Source organism: Mustela lutreola, chromosome 6 (assembly GCF_030435805.1).
Source record: "Mustela lutreola isolate mMusLut2 chromosome 6, mMusLut2.pri, whole genome shotgun sequence".
Taxonomy (NCBI): domain Eukaryota; kingdom Metazoa; phylum Chordata; class Mammalia; order Carnivora; family Mustelidae; genus Mustela; species Mustela lutreola.
This window is the reverse complement of record NC_081295.1, coordinates 155,146,109-155,166,020: the sequence shown is the minus strand read 5'-3', so window position 1 is coordinate 155,166,020 and position 19,912 is coordinate 155,146,109. Positions and strand designations below refer to the sequence as shown.

Genomic DNA, 19,912 nt, shown 5'->3' with positions numbered 1-19,912 from the left:
TATCTGCCTCCAGACCCCACCTGGTCTGAGCTGCCTTTGCTTCAGGCTTTCTGCTTACAACTGCCCAGAAAGGGTGCACGGGAGCTAAACCAGACAGAAATACTTCCCTGCCTCCCATCACACAACAGTGTAGCTGAGCCCTGGAAGCTGGCTGGCGGATCTCTGTCCACTGACACCCAAGGGCATTGCTCTAATGGCTTCTTATGTGCGGTGTTGCTCACCGAAGACCGATCTTTCTGTGTATGTGTAGCTCTTGTCATCCAGCAGGCTTTCCTTAAAGGCAGGGACTACCTGCTTCCACGCTCAGAGCTGGCTCATGGCAGATCCCGTACATGGGAGAGCTGAGTGGGGCTGTGGAGAACATGTGCATGGTTGGAAGGTGGCCATGCTGATCCTCTGAATTGTCCAGAGAACTTGGAAGTCTGGGTTTTTATGTGAAATACCCAGATTGACAACTTAGCAGAAAATTAATTCAGTTTTTAAAAAGGGGACTATGCAACAGGCTAGGCTGTCCTTGGTCAGGTGTGAGGTCTGGAGGTGAGGATATAGCTGTGAGCCTGGGGGGTCTCCGTAGTACTGAAGTGTGGAGCTCCTTGCTTCGGGGCCATCACAAGGATCCCACCTGCTCTTGCTCTCCCCCCAAAACTGATGCCATTTACTCAGAGAACTGTCTGAAGGTATGTGGTGAGAGCAGTGCAGAAGCCCAGGAAGGGGCCAGCTGTTTGATGTACACTGTACTGTGTGTTCTCATGGTCATCCTTGGGAGCCTGCCTCTACCCCCTGCACGTGTGGACACCCTCCCCTCGTGCTCCGGCGTCCTGCAGACTCTGTTTTTACTTGCCACTACTCAGCCTGCTCTCCAGGTTCACGTCAGGTGGAGTCTCCTTCTTGTCAGTGACTCGCTTTGCTTCCTGTTCTGTGACAGTTCATACCCGTGTAAATGTGTTGTGAACATTCTAGTTGGACCTGCCGTGTACAGAAGACACGTTTATGCATATGCATCCTTTCTAAAAAATATTTATTTATTCATTTGGGAGAGAGAGGAAGAGTGTGGGGTGGGGGAGGAGTGGAGGGAGAAGGAAGGAGGCTCTCCAGCAGACTCTGCATTGAGCACAGAGCCCAACACAGGACTCAATCCCACAACCCCCAGCCGAAATCAAGAGTCCAACACCTAACTGAAGGAGCCATCCAGTCCATCTTTTTGACCTTGAGTGTTTTCTTCATTCCTATGACACTACCCCTTGTTTTTTTTCCCTTTCTGACTAACCTTCTGCATTCTTTTGGGGTCCCTCTCCAGGCATCACTAAAAGCTTGTTTCCCTCCAGGGCTTCGTGTTCAACTCACTCTTTCTCTTGAGTCTCTAACTGGGTGACCTCCTAGGCTGCTACCACTTCTCTGCTAATGACTCCCAAACCCGCACATCGCACCCTACAACACAGTCATGCCGGCGATTCTTTACTGTCCGCTGCCCGCTAGATCTATCATCACCCAGATTCCAAATTCTTGGTACCTCCTTTTCAACCTGTTCAAAATACAGCATATGCTCTTCCTTCTCTAGAACTACTCTTCCTCTTTTCTGGACTGTTGGCAATACGGACCCCTGACCTTGAGCCATACGAGACACAGGGGAGTCACCCTCCAACCTTCTCTTCCCCTCCTCCCCACAGCTAATCAGTCACCCAGACCTTCCCATTTTCTACTCTATTTCTCGGTCCCATCCCCCAGTCTTCCCCAGAACAAAGGGCCAGAAAGGCCATCTGCCCTCCACCGTGAGGAGCTAGATCCAGACCCACGTCTTATGAGGGGCAGCGCCATCCTGACCAATCGGTGCTGTTTTCTCAGTCTGCTGTTTAAGTGCACGATGCATATGGTTGTACGGGAACGGTGCAGGCTGGAGAATAAATCCAAGTTGCCCATCTTCGAACCCTTCTGTGTCACTTAAGAACCTGTCATTTATGACAGTTGGCCTCGGCCGGCACTCAGGTGCTGTTTCCCTGGGGGGAAATGCTGGTGCCCAGCACTGGAAAAGCTCCTGGTAAACTTTAACACGAGTCCTAATGAACTGTCGAAGCCACGTCTGATCTGTGAAAAGCAAGTCTGACTAGGCAAGTCATTTGTACATTCATACAGATGTTTCAGTCCCTTCTTCAAGTAGTTTTTAGTATAGGAGATGAAGGGAGATTATTAGAGGCAAGGTGTGTATTTGCCAAGAGAAGAATGAGGGGTGGTGTTTATGTGACAAAGTTATGGTCAATGAAGACAGTTCTTCCCCATGTCACCTTTTTGCCTGTGCCCAACCCTATGTGAATGTGGTGGACTGGTTGGTTAAGGGGAATGGCCCACTGAGTTTCTGCCTGCCTCCACTTCAAAACAATGTAAGTCTCTCATCACAAAATTGTGTACATCTTTAAGATTGTATTTGGGGAGCGCCTGGGTGGCACAGTTGGTTAAGCGTTGGCCTTTGGCTCAGGTCATGATCCTGCTCAGCAAAGAGTCTGTTTTCCCTCTGCCCCTCACCCTGCTCATACTCTCTCTCTCTCTGTCAAACAAATAAATAAAATCTTTAATTAAAAAAATCATAATTGCAATATTTGAGCTGAAATGTCAAAAAGGCTCATTTGCTATTTTTTATTTGCAAAAGAATCACCAAGAGGGAGAATCATTTCTTATCTTTAACACTGACCCTCTGAAAAATGCAGGAATTTAATTGTGAATAAGCAAAACTTACCCTCTGGTTCTGCCTTGAGCTTGCAAACACAGGCATGTCTTCAAACTGATCTCCCTTCCCACCCCTCCCTTCTTCTTTCTTCTCTCTTATTTTCTTTCTGACTTACTACCTTATGAATGTTTTTAAATTATTTTTAGAAAAGGTAAAGAATGTTGAAGCTCGTAAAATAAAAAGTAAATAATCTCCCCACCCTTCCCACAAAACCCTCTCCCTTTCCTGCCTCTCCCTCCACCCACTTTCCCTGGCAAACTCTTGATAACTCTGAATAAGCTCAGTGGATAGTGTCCCAGGCCTGTTTCTGAGTATATCAACATTCCTCTAAATAGAGTTGTTCTCCGGTGCCTCCTTAGCGCAGTAGGCAGTGCGTCAGTCTCAGAGAGTTGTTCTCAATAAAATGTCCCGTATAGTCAGAGGGAAAAGTTTGTGATTGCTGTTTGTTTGTTTGTTTTTTTAAATGTTCTCCTAGTACATACACTCTGTAACTTGTTTTGTTTTTTACTCATCACTGTATCTTTGGTATCCCTTGTGTTGAGAGACACAGATCAGCCTCAAAAATAATTTTTTTAAGGTTTTATTTTTAGGTAGTTTCTATACCCAACATGGGGCTTGAACTCACCACCCCACGATCAGGCATCACAGGCCCCAGTAACCCAGTCAGCCGGGTGCCCCAAACCTCAAACTTTGTAATGGTTGTAAAACATTTTAACTTTGGTTCATTTTCAACAGAACATATGCCTGACTTCTTATTCTGGAAAAACAGGATTGAAGCAACTTTTGGGGAGACTTGAGAGGTTATTTTTTCCTAAGAAAACAGTTTTCTCTTGGAAGCTCCTAGAATATTGATGTTAAAGACTATTTAGTTCTGTTGTTTTGATAACACAGGCTGTATATGTAAGAGGATTCCTTAATGAATCTTGGGAAACAGTCACAGCCTCGTTTATTTTAGTTTCTCTTCAAATGAGATTTATGAGTTTATTGACTATTTTTCTGGTTTTAAAAATGATATATCTCTATTGGAAATTTGAGAAACGTTATCTAAAAAAATTCTTTTAAAGTTAAAAAAAAAAAAAAGTTAAAACCACGAATAAACCCACCACCCCAAGAGAGCCGTTGAGATTCTTAATCTTTCCCTTCAGTTTGCAAGCCCATACACATGCACTTTTTGTAAAAATAGAGTCATATCATACATACTTTTGTACTTGCCTCTTTACCGAACCATCTTTGATTTACCTGTAAGCTATTTCTAACTTTTCATTATTCGAAACTGACTCTGATACAGCAAATTAACTTGTAGATGTGTCTTGCACACTCTCCATTGATTTCCTCAGGGTGCGTGTGGGGGTAGGGAGCAGGGGCAGATGTGTCAGGCGCATGCGCAGTGCCTAGGCTTCAGGTGTGCTCTGCCTCGTCGCTCAGCAAGCCAGTGTCCTCCCCCAGATACACATAGGAGAAGACTCACCACCTGTACCCTTACTAGTACCACGTTCTAATGCTTTTGTCTACAGAACATAAATCTTTATTTTCACATAGAATTCCTGTTTCTCTGCTTTATCTCTTTTACAGGTTTTGCAACCATTTTCAAATCAAACTGCCTCTAACACCGCCCAGCTGGAGGTCCTTCCCGATGCACTGGGGGTAGAGCAGGCCTGAGCTTCCCAGGTAAGGCATCCAGGATGTCTGGGAGATACCCCTTGCCTAATCCCCATCATACACTCTCTGCCGTCTAAATTAATCAGACACCATGCCTGCCAGAAAATCTAACTTTCAGGGGAGTGAGAAGAGCTAACATTACAAGAACATTCAAGCTTACAAATAAGTAAACAAAATGAATAGCGGGTGCGTCCCAAGACCATAGAATCTGGTTGAGGCGACCACACAGCCAGTTAATAGACAAGACAGAAATTATCCCAGGTAGTGTGAGCATTCAGAACTAAATCCTTAATACGTGCAAAGGAGCAACAAAAACCAAAGGGAGAAAAGCTAAAAACAGAGTATGATGGAAAACCTCTCCATTTGCAGTGGACTGCTCTCTTTTTCAGGCTGATGAAGATCAGCCTGTCTGGCTCAAATTCTATTTGACATTTCTTCCTACCACTTGGGATGTAATTTTACTAACTGAATTAAAAGTTATGTTTCCTCACATTTACTATTAGAACAATCACATAATATTACTACAAAGATAGTGAATATTACTACAAAGATAGTGTTTATTTATATGTTTACTTATCCCACAAACATGTATCCCATCACATTGTTTCCTCATAATCTGTTTTCTTTTCTGGTCAGTAGACTCTGAATTTCTTAAAAGTAAATACTTTTGCCTGTGCTTAGCACAGAGCCCAGAGAACACGTAATTTTATTCATGGTAGGCAGTAAGGAAGGAAGGAAGGAACAGTGAATTTCCGTCTCCCACCTTTAGTATGACTTGCCTCTTTAGCTGGGCATCAGTGTCCTTACCAGTAAAATTAAGGTTCAAAGTAGAACATTTTTTTTCAGTTGTGAAGTCCTTTGTTTCATCTTCTAGTTCTTTCTTCTGTTCTCCAGTCTACCACAAAGCACTGGGCTAGATCTTCTCAGTGACGATTGTAAACTAGAAGGGATGCCTAAGGAGTTCACTTATAACTGGATTATAAGGTAGATTATATTAGTGTTACAATCACGTGGAGAGAGACTACATCTGACTTTTTGAAATGACCAAGAAGAACGTTCTGGAAAAGGTAGTCTTTGGGTGGGGAGGGGAGGTGGTATTCGGAGTGAGGCTCAGAGTTTGGGTCAAGTTCTTCATAAAGCTGAAATGGAGGAGTGATGGTGGAAAGAATATTCCACACGGAAGGAGTGGGTGAAGTTTTAAAAGGAAGAAAAATGCAAGGCAGATTAGAGCCAGAGCAAGTTCTCCCGGAGTGACAGAGAAGGGAGGCAGAGAAGAAGCGTGAGTGGTGCTGGGAGAGTAGAGGCAGTGGGGCTCAGTGGAGATGTTGAACATGTCCAGTAGTTAGGAAAGCCAGGAGGCACGGAAGGGAAGGAGGAACGGATGGAGAAAGCATTCAAGGTCTTGGAGCTGGAGCAGTTCAGAGAGAAGGTCTGGAGTGCTTCTGTGTGAGCGGGTGAATGAACAGGAGCAGAGATGAAGGTAACAAAGTCAGGAGGTCAGCGTATGCATTTTGAAGTTGTTGCATCAGGGAAGCAATAATGCACAGAGGTCAGCACCTCAGACTTGGAGTCTGGCTTCTCCAGGTCAAACCTTGGCTGTCATCTACCATGTGACCTTGGGCAAATTAGTGGACCTCCCTGTGTGTCTGGTTTTCATCTGTGAAGTGGATCTAATAGGAACAGCTACCTCACGGGGCTGGGTGACACGCCAGGTACTTCTTCTGAGAGAGTAAGTAGCACCTGGTAAGTGAGGGATAAACACAGACCATCTCTGTCTGATGAAATAAACAGGAACATCCTGTGACCTACAGTGTCATTTGGTGAATCGGGCAAAAGCTGGGAGAAGAGTTGTAGTCCAGCTCACGTTCCAGTTTCAAATTCCCGCTGATTTTGAAGGCTCAAAGGCTATGTAATTCAAGCTGAAGAATAAGGTTAAAAATTTGTCCCAGGGCATCTGGGTGGCTCAGTTGGTTAAGTGTCTGACTCTTGATTTCAGCTCAGGTCATGATCTCAGGGTCATGAGATCTAGCCCCACGTGGGGCTCTGTGCTCAGTGTGGAGTCTACGGAAGACTCCCACTCTTCTCCCCCTCCCCCCACTTGTGCACCCACACACACGTGCTCTCTAAAATAAGTAAATCTTTAAAACAATGCAATAAAAAATGAAAAAGTATTAAGGTGAGATTTATACTTAATATCTTTAATTCACAGAGATGCCAAGCAAACAAAATTTAAGAATTTACTGATGCCATATCTTAAACACAGGAAGTTTATACCAAAGGGTCCTACACCTTACTGACATCAAGAATGGGTAATTACATATTGCACTTGTGAGATGTTCACCTATTTTATGTTTGTGGGTGACTACGTAGCCAGATCATTTCTGTTTTCCTTATTACATGCGCAGTTCTCTGGAAAAGAACTGATGGCCACACAGGAACAGATCGTCTATGGGAAACAAAGCCTAATGGAGGGAGATTGAATCCAAGTATTGAAGAAATAGAACAAGAGGAGACCAAATGCTCTAGGGGACAAAGAGGAAACCAGAAAGTGGTGGGGAAGCAAACATTTGGTTAGAAAAACAGAAGAAAGAAGAGAAATAGATAAATGAATGGTCAAAAGAAGAAAACAGGAAGGAGGAAAAACTTCAAACAGAATTGTCAAAGAAGAATCTATTTTGTTCCTTAATAGATTGATTGCCCAAGTAGCATCCATTAATTTTGGGTAAGAGAGCTCAATAGCTGTCTTCAGTTTTTCAGAAAGCTTTGTTGAAATCATACATTTGTCAAAATAAGGCTGCAGAGGCTTCCCTCAACAGTAAAATTTCATTGGGACTGGCATGATGTTGATTCAGGGACAAAATTGGCCATTTTGTGCAGCTTATGAATTCTAACAAATGGAAAAATCTTTGACTAATAAAAAATCTGAATACTAACTAGTAATAAAATAAGCTTTGGAGACAAAAACCTTTCAAAATCAATAGAAAAATCAACAATAAAGACTAATATCTTGAAAAATGGGGAAATCCTCTTCTGAACATGTAAATCCATTGTTTCAGTGGTTAAGATAGGCAGCTAATTTATCTGTTTCTGCCACTGTCTGTAGTTTTTGATATTTGCAGGATTAAGGCACAGCCATGCAAATCTATCCCTAGAAAATGTGATTGTTCACACAGCCATTTTACATGTTGCTGTTTCTAGTACACCATACTCACACACCTCTCATTGAGTGAACATCGAAATTGGTTTTCTGATTATATATACTACCTCTTGAATTCTGAAGATACAAGAATCCAGGGGTGGATTTAATCTCCTTAAACACCTAAATTCACACTTGGTAATGGAAATGTTGATCTATTTTTTTTTTGAGATTTGCAGCAATGATGTTCCATTGCTCTGGTTCACGTCACACATTATACAGAAATGCTTGTAATTCAGGTATCCTATTTTGTGATTTACACTATATAGTAAATTATTCTAATTGATACTGAAAAATAAATGTAATATATATCAATAGAATGCATGTTAAAATGTATATGATGAGCAAATAAAGATTATCTTAAAATGTGTATTTGTTTTCTTGCCACCAAGCCTATCTTTATTTTCATGCCCACTTTCCAGCGATGTCCTTCTAATACCTTCACTCCAGCAACTCTGATTTCACCAAGACCCTTGACCCTATATGTCCTCACTTTGCTTCTCACTCATCTAAACTGTGTTCACTTCACCCTCCTCTTTCTCGTTCTGCCCCATATTACCTGCCCTCTTTCCCTCTCAGATCTCATTTCCATGACATAAGCCAAACACTGTGAAGTTATCCTTTGCACCTTGCCCTGATGTCCACTACATTTGCAAAGATTTCTTATGTCTTCCTTACTGATTTGAATGCCTTTTACTTCTTTCTGTTGTCAGATTGCTGTGGCGAGGACCTCCAGTACTGTGCTAAAAAGAACTGGTAAGAGTGGACTTCCTTGTCTTGTTCCTGATTTTAGGGAAAAAGCGCTCAGTTTTTCACCATTGAGTATGATGTTGGCTGTGGCTTTTTCATATATGGCATTTATTAGGTTGAGGTAAGTTCCCTTTAAACCTACTTTGCTGAGGGCTTTCTTTTATCATGACTAGATCTTCTGCTTCATCAAATGCTTTTTCTGCATCTATAAATGATCACATGGTCTTTATCCTTTCTCTTATTGATGTGGTGTATTACATTGACTGACTTGCATGCGATGTATCCTACTGACTAATTTGCTGATGTTGAGCTACACCTGCATCCCAAGAATAAATCCCACTTGGTCATGATGAATAATCTTTTTTAATGTATTATTGGATTTAGTTTGCTCATATTTTGTTGAGGATTTTCACATCTGTGTTCTTCAGAAATACTGTCCTATAGGTTTTTGTTTTGTTTTGTAGTTCTTTATCTGGTTTTGGTATCAGGGTAATTCTGGCCTCATGGAATGAATTTAGAAGCTTTCCTTTCTCTCTATTTTTTGAAATGAGGTGAAAATCGGTATCAACTCTTCTTTAAATGTTTGGTGGAATTCACCTCTGAGAGAGTAGCCTGGTCCTGGACTTCTGTTTTTGGGAGTTTTTTGATTACTGACTCAATCTCACTGCTGATAATCAATACATTCAGATTTTCTATTATTTCCAATTCAGTTTTGGGAGGTTATATGTTTCTAGGAACTTATCCTTTTCTTCCAGGTGGTCCAATATTTTGGCATATGGTTTTTCATAATATTTTTTATAATCCTTTTTTTCTGTAGTTTTGGTGCCTACTCTTGCATTTCTGATTTTTATTCTATGTTATTTTGATGAGTCTGGATAGATGTTTATCAATTTGTTGATCTTTTCAAAGAACCAATTTTTGGTTTCATTGATCTGTTCTGCTGTTTTTGTTTTGGTTTGTTTCTATATCACTTATTTCTACTCTAATCTTTATTTCCTTCTTTCTATTGGTTTGGGGTTTTGTTTGTTCTTCTTTTGTTAGTTCCTTTAGGCATAAGTTTAGGTTGTTTAATTGAGATTTTTCTTGATTCTTGAGGTAGGCCTGTATTGCTATAAACTTCCCTCTAGAGCCATTTTTGCTATATCCTGAAGGTTTTAGACTGTTGTGTTTTCATTTTCATTTGTTTCCATGTATTTTTTAAATTTCCTCTTTGATTTCTTCATGGACCCATTCATTGTTTAGTAGCATGTTACTTAACCCCCATGTATTTGTGTTCTTTCTAGATTTTTTCTTGTGGTTGATTTCCAGTTTCATAGCTTTATGAGGTACATGGTATTATGACTTAAATCTTTTGAGTATTTTGAGACTTGTTTTGTAGCTTAATATGTTATCTGTCTTGGAGAATGTTCCTTGTGCACTTGGAAAGAATATGTATTCTGCTGTTTTAGGATGGAATGCTTTGAATGTATCTATTAGATCCATCTGGTCCAGTGTATCATTCAAAGCCACTGTTTCCTTGTTGGTATTTTGATTGGATGATCTATCCATTGATGTAAGTGGGGTGTTAACATCCCCTACTATTATTGTATTAGTATTGATTACTTCCTTTATAAAGCTTGTTATTCACTACCTTATGCATTTGGATGCTTCCATGTTGGGTACATAAACATTTACAGTTGTTATATCTTCTTGTTGGGTTTTTCCCTTTATGATTATGTAGTGACCGTCTTTGTCTCTTGTCACAGCCTTTGCTTTAAAGTCTAGTTTGTCCGATAGAAGTATTACCACCCAGCTTTTTTTTTTTTTTCACTTCCATGTGTATGATAAATGCTTCTCCATCCTCTCTCTTTCCATTTGCAGGTGTCTCTCTAGGTCTGAAATGAGTCTCTTGTAGGCAGCCTACAGATAGACTCACATTTTTATCCGTTCCATTCTCCTATGTCTTTTGATTGGAGCATTTAGTCCATTTACAAAGTAATTATTGATAGGTATGTACTTATTGCCATTTTGTTTCTTCTTTTATGGTTTTTTATGTAGTACTTTTCTTTCCTCACTCATGGGTGCTGGTTTTCTTTAGTGATATACTTGGATTTCCTTTTCTCTATTTTTTTAATATCTCTTACTGGTTTTTAATTTGTGCTTACCATTAGATTTATATATAACATCTTCTGCATATAGCAATCTGTGTTAAGTTTATGGTCACTTAAGTTTGAACCCATTCTAAAAAAAAAAAACTAAATTTTTACTCCTCTCCCATCCACATTTTTTATATATGTTGTTATACTTTACATCCTTTTATTTTGTGAATCCCTTGACTGATTTTTATAAATATGCTTAATTTTAGTGCTTTTGTGTTTCCTACTTTTCTTATTCCTATGTATGGTCTTATCTTCCACTCAAAGAGTCCCCTTTAACATTTCTTGTAAGCTGGCTTAGTGTTGATGAATTCCTTTAACTTCTTTAGGTCTCCTATTCTGAGTGAGAGCCTTGGTGGATAGAGTATTCTTGGTTGCAGATTTTTTGCTTTCAGCACTTTGACTATAGCATGGCACACTCTCTGGCCTGTGAAGCTTCTGCTGAAAAATCAGTGGATGACCTTGTGGGGTTTCCCTTGTATGTAACTGTTGTCTTTTCTCTTGTTGCTTTTTTTTTTTTTTTTAAAGATTTTATTTATTTATTTGTCAGAGAAAGAGAGAGAGAGAGCGAGAGAGCGAACACAGGCAGACAGAGTGGCAGGCAGAGGCAGAGGGAGAAGCAGGCTCCCTGCCAAGTAAGGAGCCCGATGCGGGACTCGATCCCAGGTTGCTGGGATCATGACCTGAGCCAAAGGCAGCCGCTTAACCAACTGAGCCACCCAGGCATCCCTCTCTTGTTGATTTTTAAAATTCTCTCTTTATCACTACTTTTTACCATTGTAATTACTATATGTCTTGGTGTGGACCTCTGTGGATTGATTTTGTTGGGGGCTCTCTGTGCCTCCTGGATCTGGATTTCTTTTTCCTTCCCCAGATTTTGGAAGTTTTCAGGTATTGTTTCTTCAAATAAAATTTCGGCCTCCTGTTCTCTCTCTTCTCCTTCTGGCATCCCTATAATGTGAATGTCATCACCCTTGATGACAGTGTTGTTGAGTTCCCTTAATCTGTTTTCATATATTATTATTATTTTTCTCTCTCTGGTTCAGCCTGATTCTTTCCATTACTCCATTATCCTGTTAACAGATCCATTCTGCTTCCTTTAGTCTATATTTATTACATTTAGTTTTTTAATTTCAGTTACTGAGTTCTTCATCTCTAATTGTTTTTTTCCCATGTTTTCTATCCCTTTGTTGAGGGTCTCACTGAGATCCTCACTCTTCTCTAGTTCAGTGAATGTCTATGGGACCATTACTTAAAATTCTCTTTTGAACCTATTTGTTCTTCTCTGTGTCATTTAGCAATCTTGCTGTGATTTTGTCTTGTTCTTTCATTTGGGATATATTCCTCTGTCTTCTCATTTCGTCTAACTCTCTGTATCTGTTTCTATGTGTTAGGAGAGTCAGCTGTGTTTCCTATTCTTGAAGGTAGCGGCCTTATGAGGAAGAGGTTCTGGAGTGCCCTGCAGTGCAAGGTCCCCTCTTCTCCAGAACCTGGAGGTCTCTTCTCCAGAACCTGGAGGTCTCTTCTCCAGAACCAGGGGTGTCTTCTGTGTCTGTTGTATGTTATGGCTGAGCTGTATCTACCTTCAGTCTACCTGGGTGTAATGTGTCTCTTTGTCTGTTGTGGGCACTGTTTGGTCCCTGTGGTGTTAATGGGCCAGTCTGGAGCTGATGTGGGCTTGAATTGAGTCAGATCAGGTATTTGCCAGAGCTGCAGGAGCACCAAACTGCAGAGTATTCTCCCTGTGTTTTCCCCTGAGAAACTTTCATTGGTTGGCAGGGCCTGTAGTCAGACTAGATGTCTGCCCCAGCTCACTGCTGGGGCCAAGTGGGACTGGTATATGTGGTTATCTTCCCCTCTCCTAAGGGCTGAGGTCAGTTTGGTGTAGTGCTGGGCCCTATCTGGGGTGCTGGCACACGACCAGGCTTGTGGTTCTACTTTAGATGGACTGCTGCTGCAGATGGCCCACAGCAGGGGTGATGTCATCAAGGTCTGGACCAGTCTGCTGTAGGAACGGCTTTGCAGCTAATGGGAAAGCTGCTGAGGCCAAGATGGATGGGGTGTGACTGCAGAAGACTGGGGGCTGGGAGGACCCACTGTTAGCGAGCTGGATGGAGAGTGTTCACACTGCATTGGTTTCCATATGTGTCCATGTGTCTAGGCTGCAGGTCAAGGGAGGGAAACAGCACCTGTTTTGTTCTTGGAGAGTTCTCCCAACCCCTGCCCTTCCAGCACCCACTCTGAGGTTAGCAAACAAATCTCCCTCCTATGTGCCCCAGACATTTTTCAAATTGCTGTTTCTATGCAGTATCTTCACACTTACCTTTTTGAAAGCCGGCAATCAGCTTCCTATCCCCCTCTGGATCTCCAGGGATAAGCCCACTGATTTTAAATTTTTAAATTTTTAAAAAGATTTATTTACTTTAAGGAGAGAGAACACACAAGCAGGAGGGGCAGAGGGGGAAGGAGAGAATATTTCAAGCAGACTCCATGCTGAGTATAGAGTCGGACATGGAGCTTGAGCTCACAACCCTGACATCATGACCTGAGCTGAAACCAAGAGTCCGATACTTAACCTACTGGGCCACCCAAGTGAGCCCACTGATTTTTAAAGTTCCAGATATTAAGCCCTGCTGATTACAAGAACTCACAAAGTTAATCCCCTCTGATTTTCAAAGCAAAATGTTGTAGGGATTTGTCTTCCCAGTGTAGGTCCACTGTGCTTTGAGTGCCTGGTGTGAGTTTTGCTCCTCTCCTCTCTCCATGCCTACATCATCCCTCCAGTCCACAGTCAGATACCTGGGGTCAGTCTGGCTCCTGATCGAGTCTCCACCCTTCCTACCCTTTTCCATATGACTTCTCTCTACATTTCTATGGCCTCTTAAGTCTCCATAATGTTAAAGGTTTTAATTAACCGGGAAGATATAAAAATCTAAATTTATATGTATATAATAAATAGCATAACATCAAAATATATAAAGCAAAGAATGACATGACAAAGAAATTGAAATCATAGTGAGGTATCTGCACACACCTCTCTCAATAAATGATAAACCAGTCAGACTCACAAACTTGGTAAATGTGTGGAAGAGTTGAACAATACAATTGAATAGAGAAAACTAATAAACATAGAAGATTGCCCCCAGCACCTACAGATTACCCATTCTTTTCAAGGATACACAGGTCTTTTAAGCAAAATGATGATGTGTTTAGCTATAAGGCAAGTCTTGGCAAATTTCAAAGATTTAAATCATACATAGTGTGTTCTCAGACCATAGCACAATTAAGATAAAAACCAACAAGATAATCATGAAATTGCTATGTTTTTGAAATTCAAAAATAGCTTCTAAAGGAGTGCTTTACTTTGCTCAAGGAAAAATGAGAGTTTTAGAAAACTTGTTTTGGGTGCGGGGCAGCTCACCTGCAGCCCCATGGTGTGTCACAGCATCGCGGTGCAGAAACTGGCCGACTGGGACTCACCAAGGGCAAGTTGAGAAAGTGCAACTCGTTCTGTCCCTTTGATAGACTTTCCTGTTTCTGTGCCAGTGTCTTGTTATTCACATATTTTAGTTTTGTAGCGTGTTCTGACAGCAGGCGGGGTGAATTCTCTTTTATTCCTCTCTTTCCTCCAAATTATCAAGGCCATTCTTGCACATCTTCTTTCAGAACCGTAAGATCAGGTTGTCATGCTCCAGCCTGTTTTTTGAAAAAAATTGTTCCAGAAACATTATCATTAGCCAACTTCATTCACATCTGTTGGGGTTGGGAAGATTCTAAAAGGGAAATGGTGAGGCCTGGCCTAATGGAGGTGGGGTGCAGAGAGAGGGCACAGGGAGATGCTGTAGAGTTGTTCTGATGGGAAGACTTCACAGGTCAAATGGTCAAGGAGTTTGGGAGGATTGTGAAGTAACTGGCATTATTCTCTTTGATGACCCACTGCCCACAGCTGGAAGCCCCACCTGACTGCTGTGCACACCGTCAGCTGAGCAGCAGCTTACCCAACAAAGAGAAAACAAGACTTACGATTCCTGAGCTGTGGTTCTTCCTCTCTCTTTTTACGTTTTATTTTTTGAGTCTAAATCATGTTTTTGGTTTGTTAGAGGACATGAAATCAATCTTTTGATTTTCCTTGTATACAAGCAAATGAGTAGCCAATAATTATACCCTTTTGAGTTATTACTTGACAGACCATTATAGCTTTAAAATACTGCTATATTTTTAGCTGGAGCTAGTAATTGTTTTCATTAAAATTATTTTAGTTATGTAAATAACCATTGGAAAATATCTTCCTTTATGTAATATATAACAAGAAGTGAACAAGATTTAAATAAAGAAAAGCAGTAACATTTTCCCAAGGAATATAAAAAGAGACCAGAATAAATGGGAAAACATATTACAGTCTGTGGCTAAAATTAGACACTCAGATGTTGGTGAGGATATAGAAAAAGGGAAACCCTCTTACGCTGTTGGTGGGAGTGCAAGCTGGTGCAGCCACTCTGGAAGACAGCATGGAGGTTCCTCAACAACTTGAAAATAGAGCTACCCTATGACCTAGCAATTGCACTACTAGGGATTTACACTAAAAGATACAAATGTAGTGGTCTACAAATTACACTACAAATGTAGTGTAATTCTAAGGGGCACTTGCACACCAGTGTTTATAGCAGCAATGTCCACAATAGCCAAACTATGGAAAGAGCCCAGATGTCCATCGACAGATGAATGGATAAAGAAGATGTATTTTGTATATACAACAGAATATATATCTCAACCATCAAAAAAAATGAAATCCTAACCATTTGAATGATGTGGATGGAAGTAGAGGGTATTATGCTAAGTGAAATAAGTCAATCAGAGAAAGGCAGTTATCATATGATTTCACTTATAGGTGGAACTTAAGAAAAAAAGAGAGGATCATAGGGGAAGGGAGGGGAAAATATAATAAGATGAGCTCAGAGAAGTGAAAAATCATAAGAGACTCTTAACTATAGGAAACAAACTGAGGGTTGCTGGAGGGGGGATGGGCGGGGAAGAGGGTAACCGGCTGACGGGCATTAAGGAGGGCACGTGATGTAATGAGCACTGGGTGTGGTATGCAACTGATGCATCCCTGACCTCTCCTTCCGAAACCAATAATACACTATATGTTAATTAATTGAATTTAAATAAGATAATTTTTTTTAAAAAATTATGTTCTACAACATTCTATGTTGTACCAATCTCTAAATCCAGTGAAATCTCAAAATCTAAAAATTCATTGAGGGCCCCAACAAATCAATAATAAAAATGTAAACAATGTAATAGAAAAATTTACAAAAGATATGAATAGGAAATTCTCTAACGAAATACAAAAATGGCTAATAAAAAATGAAAAGAAGCTTAGATTCATTAATAGGGAGTAACAAGATACATATACAAAGGGTCATTTGCAGAATTATTATCATTTTAAGAATTTGAAGAAATGAGTATCAATTGTGAAATAGTTAAATGTATTACAGTTGATCACATTAAATTTTTTTTTTTTAAGATTTTGTTTATTTATTTGACAGAGATCACAAGTAGGCAGAGAGAGCGGAAAAGCAGGCTCCCTGCCGAGCAGAAAACCCAACCTGGGGCTTGATCCCAGGGCCCTGAGATCATAACCTGAGCTGAAGGCAGAGGGTTTAATCCACTCAGCCACCCAGGCGCCCCAAAATGGTGGTTTTAAAAAAATGAGACAGATCTGTATTTATTGATCCAGAAAGACCTGTAATGCATATTTTTAGGGGAATCAAGTTGCAAGAACTACAGTATTATCACTTTTATGTTAAAATAACACAGCATGTAATCGTGTGTGTGTGTGTGTGTAATTCTAAGGAAGAAGATCTGGAGAGCTTACATTGTTGAGCTTACATAGGGAGCAGACAAGGTAGGGGCAGGCAGATTATGGGATCCTCCACTTCTTACTTAATACGGTTCTGTATAACTTACATGTGTTACTACAAGAATGCACTTCTGTATTTATTATATAATTAGGAAAACAAATATTGGTATGCATAACACAGACTAACTTGGCTTTAATATTTTTTAATATTCTTTTCCAGTTTTATTTAATATTTCTTTTTATCTGCTAGTTTGTATCTTCATGGATATGCATTTCTCATATTGCTACATGTTAAAATAATTCTTGTGCCTCTGTAATATTCCATATTCTGAATGAACCATAACCTCAAGTCTTCTGTTGTTGAACATTAACCAATTTTATGAAGAATACCATCCACCTTACTTTCCCCATGGTTTTGAATTCTTTCCTTGGGATGGAATTCTTGAAGTTGGACTGCTGAATGGAAGGATATGAACCACTGTGCGCTGGATAGCATCTTCTCAGTCTTCCAGTGAAAGCACAAGCGCCTGTCACATATGGACAGTTTTCCATGCTCTATTTGCATATGGGGACTCCCACTTATTCTTAGAGTTAATTCGCTTCCCACTCTCTTGCATGCAAATTGTAGTCATTAACTATTTTTCTTCTAAAAGAAGAAATACTTTAATTTAAATAAATTTAATTACTTTAATTTATTTACACAGAAATAATTTAATTTAAATAATTTAAATTCAAAGAAATACTTTAATTTAAAAACTTAATACTTTTAAGTTGATCATATTTTCTAAAACAACAACAACAACAACAAAAACCTTAAAAATATGCAGTACCTTTATGTATTAACCTAATGGAAGAAAGAAAACAGAACTCTGCCTCCTGTTACGCTTATGTATTATTTTAGCAGTTGAAAATCAGAGCGAAGTTGCCCAATAAAATAGGTAACCTCGATTGTTAGAACATGTATTTTCCTCTGCGGACTCTATAAACCTATTTTAATTTGAATGCAGAAAACGTGCCCTGAGTAGTCTTAATTTTCCGGAGTTGGTGCCCATCCCTCTGTGGTCCCCAGAACAAGCAGGCCTTGTAGGTGCGTCCAGAAACCGCAGTGAGCGATGCTGTCAATAGGTGGCGCAAGAGGACCAGCTCACAGCCCTGGGCCGGCTCCAGGGGACCCCCTTTCTGAGCTCTGGAGGTTGCTAAATCCTTTACAAGAGAGCCTCGTGAAGTGCATGCAGTCTTCCCTGCTTTCAAATCAAGAAGAAAGATGAAAAAACATTTCAGTGGGAGAAAAAGTAAAATTAAAAACGCTATTTCCTATCTCACCCAGGCATCCTTCACCCACAATTTGGTTTCCATCCATAGGAACTGAGCCCAGTTCCCTGGCTTTCCCCAGGTAGTGCATTTCCTCCATCCTGGAATATTTACTCAGATAATTCCTCAGGGGCCTCGGGGGTGCTGTCAGCTCTGGCCTTCACCACTGGACGTGCACACTCCCGACTGACAGTGGGGGACCCTGCTCTCTTTGGCTCCGAGGTCTCCCACTATCAGGGCAGGCATGGGCACTCTGAGTGTGGTCCCTCTCAGAGACAAATTCTCCTCCAGGTAAGTGTTCAGGTAAAGATTGACTCAGACCCACAGGTCCAGGAACAAATGTTTATTTTCTGAAAAAGTCGTCTCAAATTTTAAGAAGGAAAAGAGATTTTCCTAACTTGCCAAATAGTGGAGTTCAAACTTGGCTTTATTGGTCAGAACAATGTTACCTCCTGTCTTGGACATCATCACCTGGCACCCCCGTCCTGCCCTTCTTTGCATGTTGGCCTCTCTGAGCCAGCGTGGATGAGGGAAGAGCCACCTGTCTGCGACCTTTCCCTTTTAATGAACCCTCCCTCCAGCACGTGGAAACCAGGCTCCCTTAACTCTGAAATGTCATCTTGTAAGGATTAGGTGTTTAGGTTTCTCTTCAGCCTCGCTTTATGGGAGGTTGAGAAGTTGGTACTTTACTCTCCTGTTTACGTGAAAAACCAAGATGGGAGGATTGTGTTGCTCAGCGGTAGCTGCAGATATCATACGATTAAAGGTGTGGTCTGGGTGAGAGCAGCCCGTGTGCTGATAACAGTCTGATCCTCACAGAAGGATGGCCCCACCCAATAACTGAATAAAGAAGGGAGTTCTTCCTTTTCGAGGCACTGATCTACCCAATCTGGACCCGTGAAGACTTTGTCTCCATTAAAACAACATTTATAGGGCTGATCATTTCAGTGGCTGTAACTGACTCAAGTAAATGGGACCTTGTCAGCAGCAAAAACTTTAATTTCTCCCTTTTGCATGACATAACCATAGGACCAGGGTGAATTTTCCTCCACAAAATAGGTCAGGGAAATTCTTATAAGGCCGGGCAATGAAGCGATGTTTCCAGGGGCCTCAGGCCAATATTTCTCCAGAAAAAATGGAACCATCAGCAGCCTCACAGGCCAGGAACAAACATTGCCCTCTGGGTAGACAGACGTTATTAAGGATGCAGTTCAACCAGACATTTGATACACAGCGACCAGAGAGAGCATTTCTGACTACTGTGGCCCTGAGTCCCAGCTGCCTGACCTCTGCAGCTGCTCAGGGGCAGCTCTGTGGAACTGGAAGTGAATTCTGGAAAGGGCACGTGGCTGAGAATCTTGATTCCTGTCATCACGTCATCACTGCATAGTTTCTACCAAGTGTTGACAAAGCCCGACAGGTTATTCTTCAATAACATCACCCAAGGAATATGGTTCTTGTGTTCCTGCTCCCAAAGAGAACCATTTGGAACTTAAGCCCTTTCGGAAACTGACTCTTCCCATCAAGAGAAGAAAATTCATTCTCCTCTCCCTTCAGTGACGCAGGGCAGAAGAGACAACTTAAAGATTTAGGAGAAAGGGCAGTGCTACAAAACCGGGCAAATAAAGGAAGAAATCCTTCCCAGATCAAACTTCATCTTAGGCTGACAGTTTGCAAAGCTCATTAGAGAAAGCAAGAACTCCTTTGGCATATAATTGCAGAACACTCTGAACTTACAGTGCTGTACCACAGGGAAGCATGTTCTTTGATGACCAGTCAGGTAGTTCTAGCATTTATCAGACTCAGCCCCCGGCAGAGTACTCTGGGCACAGAGGAGGCAGGGACGGCATAACCAGAGAACCACAGAAACCCCAGCAGAGCAGAGTTCACGCTTGTCCCCACACTCAGCCACGGGTCTTTATCAACTGATACTGGAAGCGAAGGAGTGATCCACATCAGAAATTCACAGCACCACGTGCGGTTTTTTGTACGTAGTGTTCGGTCGCTGCGGAGAAACCTGTATCCAGCTCTTGTTTCCGAGCGTGGTTTCAGCTGTACTCCACTCCCACGCTAGTTCCTTGAGGCTGGTGAGTTGTGAAAGCCTTGGTGGTAGGGAAAAGAGGACTCCTCTAGGGGCATCCGCCCAGCCCTGAGATGAGCTTCAGAGGTAGGGCAGGTGCGGTGAGCAGTGGCTACCATCTTCTTCTCTCCTTCCCTAATGCCATGTGTCCCATTTCTTTGGCACTCCTCCCTCCAGCCCCTTCTAACTTCCACTGAGC

At 41.3% G+C, this 19,912-nt stretch overlaps 1 long non-coding RNA gene across 3 annotated transcripts in view; it reads left to right on the top strand.

Moving 5' to 3' along the window:
• LOC131834827 (uncharacterized) overlaps nucleotides 1–19,912 on the top strand; it is an 84,520-nt gene that overhangs the window by 22,345 nt on the left and 42,263 nt on the right. For all 3 annotated transcript variants that reach the window (XR_009354961.1, XR_009354963.1, XR_009354962.1), the window contains exons 3-4: nucleotides 4,292–4,387; nucleotides 8,288–8,330. This is a non-coding gene — a long non-coding RNA (uncharacterized LOC131834827). The remainder of the gene's footprint in view (nucleotides 1–4,291; nucleotides 4,388–8,287; nucleotides 8,331–19,912) is intronic.